Raw genomic sequence first — 13,512 nt, forward strand, 5'->3', positions numbered from 1 at the left:
TTCATCTAGTAATACTATTACAGTGGTGCTCTAGGAGTTTCTCTTTCCTATCCCGAAATGTTGACAACTGAACTAAGGACCCTTGTTATGGCTTCAAATAAAGTAGTTTAACTGCCCGCTGGCAGGAATCAAATTAATGCAGGACCTTATTCATTCAGAATAGTCAATGAAATATATCTAAGGTAGTACTGAAATATGAGCACAGTTGTCTCAACCCAAGCCTGAGAATGCAGCAAGAATTCAGTGCTACTTGGATAAACAATGTAATAATAATAATAAGAAACTAATTAAATACATCTGAGCAACTATGTTTATAGCACGCAAGGTCTCCTCCATCTAGCATAGTTCAAACTGGTGTCAGTAAACAAGGCATTTTCTACTGTGTAAATGTGTATTATACTCAACATGAAGCAAATCTCAGAAGGCAGAATCATATTTCCCTTTGTAAACACAATATCATCTGGTCTTGTGATAAAAGTCTGATATGGCCTTTGGGCACCTAATTTCCTCTTAGCTATTTCATCTTGTGGCAAACAACCCATAAAGCTTTCATTGCTGTAATAATGCCAGCTGCCTCATATTTCTGGATCACATGGTGTACTGGAATATAGCAGCATGAGCTACCCAGAACCTTTCATTTTCCAGTGAGTCTCTGCAATTCATCAAACGATATGTGCATGTCTTCCAGGGGAGACATAGTTTTCGACCAACTCTACTTCTGAATGGTAAAAAAGTTCTGCTATTCCTCCAAATGTTTCCCAGCACTTGTCCCATTAAGCCATAGCAGAAACATGAGCTCAGATGGAAAATTGGGAGTTTTCACTTGTCCTTCTTTTGAGTTCCCATTTCAACTAATTGTGAGAAGAAAGCAGTAATATCCAGTCAAGGTGAAGCTACATTACAGTTGGGTGCTATAAGACCTATGTAGCATTAAGGAAGGGATTCTGAGTTCCTTCCTTTCCTTTTTCTCTCCTTTTCTCTTTTGCTCAAGTTGAACATCAAAAGGTAAGGGAAAAACTACTTTTTATTATTGTGTAAGCCACTTCGGGATTTTTTTCTGAAGTATAAATGCTATAATAAATAAATGAACAATTAGACACAAGTGTTCAGATTTACCTGAATAACTGTATTGGAGTTTTTATAGCAATATCCAATGTAATTTGTATTCAGGTAGACTCAGCAGTATTGTATTTGTCTTACATATTTTTATAAATTATGCTTGCTGTAAATAAGGTTAAGTGGGATTGTATTAGTGGGTGGGTGTTTTTTAAATCCTAAGTAATGGCTTATACTAAAAGATGTTTAAAAATAACCTGCACATTATGTATAAAATAGTTGATGAGCAGAGTACCAAATAGACTGTGGAATAATATTTATTCCAAACTCTTCCATAATAATGATATAACATGTATAACACAAAATGATCAGTGTTATTTGTTGCTTTCTGTTCGCACTCATTTTCATTGTATAGTATCTATTATCATCACAGCCTAAAAATTCCACATTTCCCTTGTTGCACTGCTTTGGAGTAATATGCAGACACTCACATGAGTGGATGCTTTTCCATCCAAGGAATTAACATCTAGGAAAAGTGTAGGCAGAGCCCATCTTTAGGTGTGGAATTCATTATAATAAGGTAAGGGCAGGCAATGGTTAGATACTTAAATGGGGTTTTAAAAGGGATTGAAGACATTCCTGGAAAACAAGAACATCAAGAACTTTTCATCTTGAGGTTCAGATATTACCTTAGGAGTGGGGACATAGGTCTCCAAATTGCAGGAGAAATTCTTTAGGAGAGGGCCACGTATCCATCTACTGCCTTGCATGTTCAGAGGTATCTCGTTAGCCACTATGAGAAAGAAAAGGCTGGGTTGTAGACCTTGGTCTGAGCCTATGTGACTATTTAGATTCTTTTTCTCAGACCAAGCTAGTTTTCTATGGGAAGGAAATTCTTTTTGCACATGCGGCTGAAGTGATACAATTAAGATCAATGTGCCGCTTAGCTGAGATCTCTGCAGGCATTGCCCTGCAAAATAATATCAAGAGATATAGGGATTCACACAAACTTTAGGACACAATTTGAAAATCAACAGATTTGTAGCCCTAAATACCTTCAGCAGTATTCTAACAATCTTGAACATGACCCAGTTGCTTTCTTCAGTTGATAAACTGCATTAGTGTTACAAGTTGCTTTAGTTGAATAAATCTATTTCCCATGTATGACAATGGCTCATCTCCTCCATATACCTGCAACACTAGACTATAAGTAATCATGTTTAAGTAGTTTATGGTAATCTGATATTACTTGTGGACTCCAGCTTCTCCAGAATGATTCTTTTCATAGAGCATCCAAAGAAAATGATTTGCGATAAGAAAGATTGGGGGGGGAGCAATAAATGCAATGAGGAATTATTAATAGCACTATTAGCACATTGACTTCAGTTTGGTGGCCTTGCTAATATAGTGGCAATATGAGCAATAAGAGCCATTGCATTCAGTAAGACATCATTCCAACAGAAATATATATGCTGTAATAATTCTTCAGTATAGGGTTTCTTTTAAAAAAAAATCCCTAGTGCATAGAATAAAAATGTTGTTTTAAGGATTTCCCCCAGTGTTTTGGGACTGTTGGAAACATTTGGACTTTTGAAAGCACATTGTGGATACTTTCACAAAAGGCTGCCATGGGGGAGCTTCTTCACTCAGTCACAATCATAAAAGATCATTGTCTCAAAAGGCTGACTGATGAATCTGCTCAAGACTCCCTGCGTATTCTTTATAATTCCAATTTACCTTTGTTCTATTTTTTCCCCTCAACAGACAGGAACACTTCTACTAAAAGCACTGAACTGCAGTCATCCAACATTGGGGTCTAGCGATATTGTTGTAAATAAAAATACTGCTTGGAGCTGGCATTGCTTTATAGCAATGAACTTCCCATTTTATATGAATTATTATTTAGAAGGTTCCTTCAAATAAAAACCCAAGTCAGAAAAAGACTGGTGGACATCAAAGGAGACAGCCTTTATTCAGTGTGGAGCGCAGGTCCCCTGTTGCCTCTCCTTGCATAACAATGTTACCAGATTCACCTTTCACATTCATCTGAATGTAATCAGTCCAACTTTACATTCACTTGGGAAAAATATTTGCTAAGGCTGAAATAACGAGGTGCATATTTTAGTTATAATTTGGCATACTTTGCTTATGAACACATTGACATTTATGTTTAAATGAATATTTGCTTCATCTTTGGATTGCTCTTTGGAATTGAATCTTTGGGTTACCTTATTTTTCGGAGTATAAGATGCATCTTTCCCCCCCCCCCCTAAAATTTGGGTGTGTCTCATACACCAAATGTAGGCCCATCCAGCCTCTGAAAGGGAGATTTCAGAAGCTGAAAAAAGCCTCTGAAACAGGCTGAAAAAAACCTCTGAAATGGAGGTTTTAGAGGCTGAAAAAAAAGCCCCTGAAATGAAAGTTTCAGAGGCTGAAAAAAGCCTCTTAAAGGGAGGTTTCAGAGGCTGGAGAAAAAGCAATGTGCAGAGCTCAAACCAACAAACCTGTTGCTAAAGTTCACCTCTGGGAACATCTGATTGGGGGTATTCCGGGAGGCCATTCAGCTGCCAATCAGCTTTTTTCTTATTTTCCTCTCCAAAAACTATGGTGCCTCTTATACTCTGAAAAATACGGTAGTTGATTCAGAGGCCTTCCCTCCATTTCCTCACCTGCAGGTATCCTTCTGTCATATCTATACACCATTTTATATATTACCATTAAAAAAAAACCTTCCCCAGTTTTAAAGAATTCATCAGGTCTATCCAATCACAATTTTCTCAGTATTCACCCTTCTTTCAACTTACTCATTTTTCGTTTATATATTTCTTTTGCAAGTTAATCTTTATTCATTTTTCGTAAACATGACAAATCATTGCAATGCCCTCATTCATCCACAGTGATCTGCATGCATTCATTCATGAATTTTGTTGTTTTACTACATACAGTTCTCAAGAACCACATTCCCACTGCATTCAGTTCAACGTTTATACTTCCTCTGACGTATCCAGATATTATTTCATATAAATTGGACAACATGTGTCCTGTTACTGTTCTATTCGTATTTGTACATCTTAAAATTCTTCAAATATACTTGACATATTTTATTCATTTGTTTTGTTTTGTTCTCTTTTTGTTTGTGCCTTTAAGTCAGAGCTGACTCCTCTGAACAAATCCCCATAGTTTTCTTGGCAAGATTTCAGAAAAGGTTTGCCATTGCCTGTTTGCTAGGGCTGCGAGAGAGAGTCAGTGGAGTCCTAGTGGACAATCAGTTAAATATGAGCCAGCAATATGTGGCAACAGCCAAAAAAGCCAATGAAATCTAGGTTGCATTAACTAGTACCGCTCTATAGCCTTAGTAAGGCTACACCTAAAATACTGCATCCAGTTTTGGTCACCACACTTATAAAAAAGATTGTGAGATGTAAATGCCTTATTCCCTAATGTGTAAATAATGTATATATGGGACATCGGGGGTTAACTTATTCTTTGGTTCCTAATGTATTCATAATTCACCACTCCCATTCTTGGCTCCACCCCTTGTATATATAAGGAGCCACCTTCACCATTTTCCTTGCTTCTATCTGTGAATATTCAGTGAATATAGAATGCCTGTTATAATTAAAGAGAAATATATTTAAACCTCTAACTCTTATTATCATTATTGAGTCTGATCCTGAAAATATTGCAACAAGCTGGTAGCAGAGGATGGTTAATTGACTCAATAAATACTTAAAGATGTCTAAGAAAGATAGGCTCAACAACAGGGCCTACAGCAAAGAAATAGAAACTGAACAAGAAATAATCAACGAATCCACAAACGCGATTTCGAGAGAATCCGAAGAATATACCACTGAAGAAGAAGAACTAATAAATGAAAATAATGACCAGGAGGAAATCGAAATAGAAAATAACGAACTCAGGTCAGAGATATTAAAACTATTAAAAAGCCAGAAGAATGATGAAAGCCTCATCGCGAATCTCCAAGAAATGCTGAAAAACAGCGGAGCAGCGAGAGAGAAAAACATTGCTAAAGAGAAACCCAAAGACCAAAAAACTGTGAGTGATATGACTACAGAGAAAGTCGTTATGAAAAAGAAAAGATGTGATCCCGCGCGAAATTTTGAATGGCAGCCATCTTGGTTCCAACAAGCCTCCAAAGTGAGCGAAGCAGAGCCAATCAAAATGCTCAGTTCAAAATTTCTGGCGCGAAAAACGTTATCAGACAACGAAAGTGAAAAGGAAGATTCAAACTCTTCAGAAGAACCAGAATCAGAAAGCGAAGACGACTTAACGAAATCCCAAGTAAAGTCAGCAATGAAGACGCTTTTTGCTGCATTTGGGCCAAAATTAAAAATTTCCAAAGCGACAACGAAGAAGCTAGAGAACAAGCCGATACCTCAAGACCTGCACGCTCCCATCCTGACTTCGAGAGCGACGACGCCCGAGCCCAGAGAGCCATGTCGATTCCGCCCTACACCGCAGACCGGATCAAGTACCAACGTACACAAAAGAAAGAAAAGAGCAGTCGCCGCCATCAAAACTCCTAAAACCGAGCCAGAAACCGACTCGTCTGAAGAGGAGCGGAGCGAGCGAGCTGCAATGGAGAGAACCTTCCACGACGACGCCAAAGAAGAAATGAGCAACGCGCATGTGTGAAACTACGTAGACGGTCCGGAAAGACTTGAACTGGCCAGAGAACCGCGCAGACTCGTTGCGAGCATCCCCATGCCGTTTTGCAATTTCCTGCACTTGCGAGACCACGGACTACCTCAGGTTGTAAGTAATGGACAAAATAATGTGGGAAACTTACCCAGTGACTTCCCAAAACTTAGAGTTGATGGCATTAATTTGCAAGAATGGTATCAACAGCTCCAGGTTGTCTTTATGAAAGAAAATTTACTATTCTTTATCACTAGTCCTCCAAGAAGACCTTGGACTTTAAAAATAGATTGTTTACATCATAGAGCATTTTTCTTAATAATATCTAGCGTGTCTCCTGCAATGTATCATAGCATCAAACCAAACCTAACTGTTTCAGAAATAATTCAATGCATGTTTAATCTGTTTCACAGCGATAGTGTAGCTACCACTACAAGAATGTCTAAGGATTTCTTTTCTTCCAGAGTAAAACCAGGGGTTTCCATAAGTGAGCATTTGATATCTCTAAACAAAATAAGAGCTGAGCTGCATTTGAGGGGGGAAGTGATTTCAGATCAAACAATGAAAAGTGTTATTATCAATTCACTTGATTCATCATGGGATAGTTTTATGTCACACTTAGACACCATCAATCTAGGATATTTATCCATAGAAAGTCTATCTAACAAATTGATAGCAGAAGACAATTCAAGAAAAAATCGTTCCAGCAATCACACAGAACACAAATCTTTTAGGAAGGTAGCTTTCCAGGAAAAATACAATGAAGCTTTTAAATGCCATAATTGTGGGTCCAGGGAACACAATAGAAGAGACTGTCCCAAAATCTCAAAGGAGAGACATAGGTCAGAGTATAGGAGCAAATACAATTATAGACAGTCTTCCACAGATAGACATAAATATAGAAGCCCACCAAATTACAGAGATAGTAGAGGGGGTAGAGAAAATTCAAAAGAGAGAAAATCTGGTTCACTGAATGGACTAAATAAACAAGACAGCACTAAAACACAACAAAATGAGAACAATAATTGGCTTATTGATTCTGGGGCAACCAACCACACCACTAATAACAAAAATATATTGTCTTCATTTACAGAAGATAAATTTGTAATAAAGGTAGCTAATCAAGAAAAGGTTCAAGTATTAGGCAGAGGAAATGTGACCTTGCCTGGCCTAGGAAAAATAGAGGGGGTATTGTTAATTCCAGAAATACCTCATAACATACTAAGTGCCATAAAACTAAGCAGAGATTCTGACATCAATATAGTTTTCTCAAAGGGGAAAGCAACTTTAGAGAAGGACAAAACAAATGTAGGCACTGTGATGATTAAAGGAGGCCTACCCTATCTAATAACAAAAGAAAGATGGTTACATAACATTGATTCAAATATGGAAGATTGTATTGAGGCAGATGATGAAAATGTTAGTAACAGTGACAATGATGAATGTAAAATATCTCATGATCACGCAAATACACACAATGAGAAGAAACCAAGAATAGGTAAACCAATTCATGATGAGTGTGCTCACATCTTGCATAGGAAGTTAGGACATGCAAGTTTTCCTGTAGTACAAAAAATGACTGAACACGCAGAAGGTGTCAAAATAAAAAATTGTGAAAATTATTTGGAATGCTCAGTATGTAAATCCACTAAACTAAAAACTAGTCCCAGACCAAAAAAATCCAACAGATCAACTAACAAAATTTTTGACTTAGTACATATGGACCTAGTTGGTCCATTAACTCCATCAATCACTTATAGAAAACGTTACTTCCTAACAATAGTAGACGATTACAGTCGCTATGGTTTTGTTTACACATTAAAACACAAGGATGAAACCTTTCAGAAATTTAAGGAATTCTACAAACGCATAGAAACACAACATAATATCAGAATAAAACAAATTATGACAGATAGGGGATGTGAATTCATGTCTAAAGAATTCTCCCAATGGTTAAAGGATAGAGGAATGCTACATTTCACGTCTAGTCCATTTTCTGCGTTCCAAAACGGGATTGCAGAGAGAAAGAATTCCACACTACAAACCATGATTAGGTGCACATTAGAGGATGCTGGTTTAGGCAAACAATTTTGGTCAGAGGCCTTACATTATTCAAATTACACTCAAAATAGAACCTGGTCCAGTATTGTGAATAAAACACCATATGAGGTGATGTATAATAGGAAACCCAAATTAGCACACATGCACATATTTGGAGTCACTGCAGACGTACACATACCTAAGCAGTTGAGAAGAAAGGGAGAAAACGTATCCAGAAGATTAAGATTTATGGGATATGAAACTGGCACCAAAGGGTACAGATTCATTGATAATAATAACAAATTTATAGTCTCCAGAACAGCTGTGTTCCATGAACAGGCCAATTGGTCTAAATTACATCTTAATGAAATATTTCCAAATAAATGCAAAGATACAAAATCTTGTGAGGAAGGGACAATAGAAAATCAAAATATCAACAAAAATAAAAACAAAACCAAAACTTGGACAAATAGTCAGCACAAAATAAAGACAGACACATTAACAAAAAAGGAAGCAAGATATTTGCATGATAACCATAGCAAACCCGAAAGAGCTATTAGAAACAATAGAAATCAAGTACCAAATAAATACAGAGATTACATAATGCATATGGATGGTGAACAAATGACACCTAATACATATGAGGAAGTATTAAAACTCCCTCGTGAAGAAAAGGAAAAATGGGAACTAGCTATGAAAAAAGAGATGGAAAGTTTGCAAGGATTAAATGTGTTTACACCTGCGATTGCACCTAAAGATAAAACGATTATAGGTACCAGGTGGATTTATAAAATTAAGAATCTAGAAGGAGGCAATACTCTATACAAAGCTAGATTGGTTGCACAAGGTTATGCACAAAAATATCCGGAGGACTACACTGACACATACTCCCCCACAGTGAGAACAGAGAGTGTTAAAACAGCTCTAGTAGTGGCATCTGCACTCAATCTTGATGTATTTCAATATGACATACAGACTGCGTATTTACACGCAAAACTAGATAAGGAAATATATGTAAGAGCACCACACAGTCAATACACTAATAAGAATGAAATTTGGCTATTGAACAAGAGTCTATACGGATTAAAGCAATCTGGCAAAAGATGGTACGATTGCTTGGTAAAAGTACTTAAGACCATGGATTTCAACGCTACCACTGCTGATAACTGTTTCTTTGTAAAAAAGAGTGATGATCACATTGAATTTGTGTTAATTTATGTAGATGATATTTTATATATAGGAAAACACAAGGAGAGAAGAGAAACCTTTGTAAATAAGCTAAACGAACATTTCTCGTTGAAATCTCTAGGTAAAGTAAACAAATACCTTGGTGTACAAATTAACAAAACTAGAAGGGGATTCAAACTTACTCAGAAAGATAAAATCATTGAACTTCTGAACAAATGCAATTTAAACAATGCCAAACCCTGTGACACTCCTATGCAAACTGATTTCCTTAGAAACACTGATGAATCTTCCCCTGAATTCAAGGATAATACATTTTATAGATCAGTCATAGGTTCACTTCTTTATATATCTAATTGGACCAGGCCAGATATTGCATTACCACTCAATTTATTGTCAAGATATGTTAGCAAACCAACAATGTATCATTGGGAAGCGGTCAAAAGAATTCTAAGATATCTGAAAAGTACATTAGACTTTTGCTTAGTATTAGAACCTAGTAATGATAAAGAACCAAAACTTACATGTTACGCAGATGCGGATTGGGCTGGAGATATATCATGCAGAAAGAGCACTTCTGGTTATATTTTTCTATTAAATGACTGTCCAGTTTACTGGTACACTGGTAAACAAGAACTGGTAGCCACTTCGACCACAGAAGCGGAATATGTTTGTTTGTCCAAAGCTGCAAATAACCTTGTATGGTTTAATGATTTGATTTCAGATGTTTGGAAAAAACCTGCTTTGCCTTTTGTTATGCATGAAGATAATAAAGCAGCCATTGAAATATCCAGATCCGATGCCATTGGACAAAGGTCCAGGCATATAGATATAAAATTTAAGCATGTGAGACAATTGTCTCAAGATGGATTTATCAAAGCAGTGCATTGTGATACCTCTGAACAATTAGCTGACATATTGACGAAGCCTTTACCTTCTAAACAGCACAAATATTTAACATCAAAATTATATGTCTTATATTGTCCTGAATCTGAATGTAATTGGTGTTGTATAGCGAACCGGCATTTAGAGGGGGATTTGTGAGATGTAAATGCCTTATTCCCTAATGTGTAAATAATGTATATATGGGACATCGGGGGTTAACTTATTCTTTGGTTCCTAATGTATTCATAATTCACCACTCCCATTCTTGGCTCCACCCCTTGTATATATAAGGAGCCACCTTCACCATTTTCCTTGCTTCTATCTGTGAATATTCAGTGAATATAGAATGCCTGTTATAATTAAAGAGAAATATATTTAAACCTCTAACTCTTATTATCATTATTGAGTCTGATCCTGAAAATATTGCAACAAAGATGTTGAAAGAGTGCAGAGAAGAGCAACAAAGATGATTAGGGGACTGGAGGCTAAAAAAGATAAAGAATGGTTGCCGGAATTGGGCATGGCTAGAAGAGAAGGACCAGGGGTGACATGATAGCAGTGTTCCAATATTTAAAGGTCTGTCACAGAGAGGGGGGGGTCAACCTATTTTCCAAAGCACCCAAAGGACAGACAAAGAACAATGGATAGAAACTGAACAAGGAGAGATTTAACCTAGAAATAAGGAGAAATTTTCTGACAGTGAAAACAATCAAGCAATGGAACAGCTTGCCTTCAGAAGTTTTGTGGGTGCTTCATCACTGGAGGCTTTCAAGAAGAAACTAGATAGCCCCTTGTCAGAAATGATATAGGGTCTCCTGCTTGAGCTGGGGGTTGAACTAGATGACCTACAAAGTCCCTTCCAACTCTATTCTGTTATCACTCAGCTGATTTAGTGCCTAAGGCAAAACCAGAACTCATGGTTTACTCAGTTTCTAGCCTGATGCTTTAACTTCTAAACCAAAGTGGCTCTCCAATATTCTTATAAGATTTGTAAATTATTATTTGGTCTAGTTTTTAATCATTCATATATAACTTATTCACTATATATTTTTTCAAACTAATTACATTGGTTTTTGATATTTTCATAATGAGATCCATTTTTCTTGCTGCATCATAAAATCTTTGCTGCAGATCATTCAAATCCTTAGCTAATTATAAGCACCACCTGCATACAAAATTACAGAAGCTTTCCTATTCCCAACTGTCTTCATAAGCATTCCTTATACATTTAACCATAAATACATTGAGCAACCAATGGGACATAATAGATCCTTGTGTTGCTCCCTACTCAATATTGGATCATTCCATTCATTCATTTTGCTTTCATCCTTATTGTATCTAGTAGCCAATTTTCAACTTCATATCTGTGCAAAACATTCCATAATTCAAGAATATTCACTTTATCATAAGCTTCTTCTAAATTGTCAAACACACTATACAATTTCTTTTTTAACATTTTTGATACCTCATTTAACAACATCTCTTGTATAGCATTAAACCCTTTCAATTGGGATTATGCTAATCCCTCTGTAGGTTTTGCATTCATTCTTGCTATTCTTTTTGTATTAGAGAATAATGGCATTCTATTATTCTGTTATTCTTCTAATTGTCATGCACAAATGCAGTTTTCACCCACAAATCAAATAAGACCCAGCCTCTGCATAATCAACATTTGAACATTTCTGCAATTGCACCAACTGCAGCTGTAGTCCTACCATTTTTCGACATTTAACATTCACATTTATGAATTCTATCTTATTACTTGTTGGAGACACTAACCTTTAAAGCATTCATTTCAATTCCATACTTTGGCATTTATTTATAGTCCTATACAAAATTCTAAATAAAAGTTCCAGCATCCAATCATTCATTCATTCATTTCAATTTCAACCCAAATTATTTATTAATTCTTAGTTTTAATTGAATTAGCTCTGCTGGAAGGTCTTACTCCCCCTCCCTTTTTTTTTGCTTTAATTTATATGCCGCCCTTCTCCAGAGACTCAGGGTGGCTTACAATGCATTAAGCAATAGCCTTCATACTTTTGTATATTTATACAAAGTCAACTTATTGCCCCCACAATCTGGGTTCTCATTTTACCTACCTTTGAAAGGATGGAAGGCTGAGTCAACCTTGAGCCTGGTGAGATTTGAACTTGCAGTAATTGCAAGCAGCAGATGTTAATAACAGTGCTTTAGTTTACTGTCTACAGGCTCTTTCCTTCTTCTTCAATCATTCTGGAAGCCTTTAAAAAGCCCATCAAAATTGTTCTGCATTTACTGATACTTTTAATGGTTTCTTCCTGTCTGATCAGATTGTTTGAATATATGTGTATACACACACACACACACACACACACACATCATTCTACCACACTTTAGCATAACTCCTGATATTCCCAGAGTCCTCTGTCCCAAGCAGCTTCTGCATTCTCTTTGTTTATGTCTGCTTTCCATTTATTCTAGTTCTTTTTTCATACAGGCCATGCATTTTTACTTCCTAAAACCATTCTACTAGGACTGTAGTTCCTATCATAGTTTATCTTTTTTTTCTGGTTACCCCTCTCAGTTAAACCAGACATGAGCTAATTCCACTTTATGGTAAGGCTACATTAACAGAATCTTGCAAGTCTAAAGGTACAAATTCCCATACAAACCACCTTATCAGTTGGGGTGGGTCCTTCTTAAATTTCTTTCTCTGGCCAATATAAGTCACTCTGACCCACCAGAGTGGAGAGGCAGGCAATGCCTATTCCAAAGAGGTACATCTAACAGGACCAAGAAGAAGAGCTTTCTCCATGGTAGCTTCCTCCCTATGGAACATGCAGAGATAAGATTGGCCCCTGCTTTGATACTCTGACCTGCAAGGACCTGACATTTTGCCAAAGGGGCTTTGAAACCCAGAATGGGATGGGGCCCATAATGCAGTTTATTTCATAGCCTGATTGTTGTCACCAGGAAAGTAAGGGGAATCATTGCTCTTTATTGTCTTTTACAGTGGGCTTTTATCTTTGTAAGCTGCCAAGAGTCATTGAGAGTGAATTGGGCGGCCATATAAATTTCTTTAAATAAATAAATTAGAGATCCTCACTTTCTTCTCTGATCCCTTGACAGTATCTGATTCTCTTGTCCTCCAAAGTCATTTCCTTATATCATTACCTTTTCTTTCCTAGCCACTGCTTCCAAAGATCCACTTTTGACACAACAAAATAATAGTCTCTGTCACATTCAATTTCTTTTTTAATTGAGGGTTTTTTTGTTTTAATTTCTTGTTATCTACATGGTGTTGCAATAGGAAAATAGGTGATTATATAAATTGTTCAAGTAAATACATACATTCCAAACCTCTTACTTTTGTTTCTATCACCAATAGTGTCAGAGTTTAATCTTGTGTCAAATCAATTATGCTCTTAGATTTGTATTCATTCCACTGCCATGTGTATGCATGAATAGATGATGATTATGATGATAATGTGCCATCAAGTCAGTGTTGTTGCTTAGCAACCACATAGATAGATGTTCTCCAGGATGATCTGTCTATAACTGGTCCTTTGGGTCTTCCAGCAGTGTACCCATCAAAAGTGTGATTGAGTACATCCACCTTGCTGTGGAAATCCTCTTTTTCCTTTCACTTTTCCCAGCATTATAGTCTCCAGAGATCTCTAGGTCTTTGCATAATGTGTTGAGGAA

This window comes from Pituophis catenifer, unplaced genomic scaffold (genome assembly GCF_029215685.1).
Source record: "Pituophis catenifer annectens isolate HBS135680 unplaced genomic scaffold, rPitCat1.0.hap2 SCAF_2, whole genome shotgun sequence".
In the NCBI taxonomy this organism is placed as follows: Eukaryota; Metazoa; Chordata; class Lepidosauria; order Squamata; family Colubridae; genus Pituophis; species Pituophis catenifer.